This window comes from Xyrauchen texanus, chromosome 30, assembly GCF_025860055.1.
Source record: "Xyrauchen texanus isolate HMW12.3.18 chromosome 30, RBS_HiC_50CHRs, whole genome shotgun sequence".
Taxonomy (NCBI): Eukaryota; Metazoa; Chordata; class Actinopteri; order Cypriniformes; family Catostomidae; genus Xyrauchen; species Xyrauchen texanus.
The window spans coordinates 41610927-41613627 of NC_068305.1; the positions used below are offsets into that span (position 1 = coordinate 41610927).

General features: G+C 45.9%; 1 pseudogene; it reads left to right on the plus strand.

Moving 5' to 3' along the window:
• Window positions 1–224: 224 nt before the first annotated feature.
• On the plus strand, window positions 225–2354 carry LOC127623981 (zona pellucida sperm-binding protein 4-like; annotated as a pseudogene).
• Window positions 2355–2701: the final 347 nt, after the last annotated feature.

A 2701-nucleotide genomic window follows, 5' to 3' on the forward strand; every position in this document is an offset into this window, starting at 1 on the left:
TCTTTGAATTAAGTTGTGTGAAGACTAGCATGTTAATTAGACTAAATGTGACCACACAAAATCTTCAGGTTAACTTTTTAGAATCAATTAGAATCACCTTATCTGTAAACGCCCAGTCTGATGAATGAAGACTGTTAATTGAACAGGGCGTGACATCGTTAATGAGCTGCACTTCATAGGATTAAAAAGAGATCCACTTGAACAATGAATTCAGTTGTGGAGTAATGGCAGAAAGTATGGGTACATTTCATCTTTTGGCACTTTGTGTGTGGTTTTGTGCTTTCTGTCATGCTGTTCCACAGTGGAGTAATCTGCCCCAGGTGCCTCAAGATTCAGTCTTCCAGCAAAGTGGCCAACAAGGAGGGATTCCAGCCAGGAGTGGTCAAGCTCTTGCATTTCAGCCAAGTGATCAACAGTTTTTAACTCCACAGCAGACTCAACGACAAGGGGGAAATCCAGCCCAGAATCCTCAAGCTTCAGTCCTCCAGCAGACTAGAGGAGTTTTAGCCAAGAATCCTCAAGATGTTGTGTTCCAGCCAAGTGATCGGAAGTATTTGACTCAACAGGGTCTGCAACTGCAAAATCAAGGGTGGGGTCCAGCCAAGAATCCTCAGGCTTCAGTCTTCCAGCAGACTCGAGGAGGAATTTTAGCACAGAATCCTCAAGATGTTGTGTTCCAGCCAAGTGATCAGAAGTTTTTGGCTCAACAGGCCCTGCAACAGCAAACTGCACAACAGTTTTCTCAAGCGTTTCCACCCAAGCAGCCAGTGGCACAGGCAGAGCCTCTTGACAAGTGTGCTGTGGCTGATTATGAGCAGATCCAATGTGGACCACCTGGTATCAGTGCTGCTGAGTGTGACGCTATAAACTGCTGCTTTGACGGACAGCAGTGTTACTATGGGAAAGCCGGTAAGTGTGTTGAGCCAATTGTAAGGTTGTTCGTATTCAACTGATTCTCTGAGGTAACTTGCTCTCTACCTTGAAACAGTGACCGTCCAGTGTATTAGAGATGGCCAGTTTGTGGTTGTGGTGGCTAGAGATGTTACACTGCCTTCACTAAGTCTGGATACAGTCCGTCTGTTGGGTGGAAATGACCCACCTTGTGCTCCAGTTGGGTCCACACCTTCCTTTGCCATTTACCAGTTCCCTGTCACAGCTTGTGGCACAAGCATGATGGTGGGTACTGGTGCTGTTTAGACTTGTTTTGCTTGGAAAGGAGTGGATGCTAACCGTGTTGCTGTTTGCAGGAGGACAATGGATATGTGGTGTATGAGAACAGAATGACTTCATCCTATGAAGTGGGGATTGGACCACTTGGTTCCATCACAAGGGACAGTCACTTTGAGTAGGTGATCTATGCTTTAGCTTAAATGCAGTCTTTGACTTGTGCTACAAGCTCACTGTTTGTTGTCCAGGCTTCTCTTCCAGTGTAGGTATTCTGGCACTGCTGTTCAAGCTCTGGTTGTGGAGGTCAACACCGTTCCTCCACCTCCACCTGTAGCTGCTCCTGGACCCCTCAGAGTGGAGCTTCGCCTGGCAAATGGACAATGTGTCACAAAAGGATGTGCAGAAGGTAATGTACTGCTTCTCTATATCGCTGTCTTGAAAGTGTAACTAGGGTTTCTAAAATGTTGTCCTCCTGCAGAGGATGCTGCATACACGTCCTACTACAGTGATGCTGATTACCCAGTCACAAAAGTCCTACGACAACCTGTGTATGTTGAGGTGCACCTTTTGGAGAGGACTGACCCCAATATTGTCCTGATGCTGGGACATTGCTGGGCTGACATCATCCCCTGATTCCCTCAGCCTGCCTCAGTGGGACCTTCTAGTTAATGGGTGAGTATAACCCCAGCATTTGTGTCATTGGTCTGTTTTGAGCTAGTCCTGACTGTTACTCTGCCTTCCAGATGCCCTTACCAGGATGATCGTTACCTCACCACACCGGTTCCTGTGGATGGCTCCTCTGGTCTTCAGTTCCCAACCCATTACAAGCGCTTTATTGTGAAGATGTTCACGTTTGTGGATCCAGCATCACTAGCTCCTCTGCAGGGAATGGTATGATTACCATCCAACTTTCAACACCCCTAAACCCTTAATGGTTCTTATGAATGCTGTGGTTAATCCCCTTCTTGCTCAGGTCTTCATCCACTGTAGTACATCGGTGTGCCATCCCTCTTCCACTGGCTCCTGTGAGCAGAGCTGCACCAGGCAAAGTAGGTGTATTACTTCACTGTGGTTTGTCTTTTTGTAAACCGCTTTTAACCTCTGCCTTCTCTTGTATTCCAGAAAGAGATGTTGGTGAGAACATTGAAAAGACTGTCGTTTCCAGTGGAGGCATTTTCTTCATGTAAATTTAATAAAGTTACCAGACACAAACAACAGTCTGAGCTGTTTTAATGAGGTGTGGTGTATCCGCAAAAATCACCGAGGCTGCAAGCAATACCATGACCATTATATAGGAGGGTATGCAATTGTTAACCGATATGCCTATTGTCTCCGGTGTTTGAATTTGCTCAAGTGCAGAAGGGACATGCTCAAACCAAGGAGGTACTGTAAACAGTTCAAGATTTCCTCAGGATCAAGTGTACATGGAGTTCTCTCCACGGATGTCTTCAACCTCACTACCATGAAAAGCTAAGAGGGTCAAAAGGTACACCACATAATTTAAACTGTGGTGATAAATGCACAATTTTGCTTT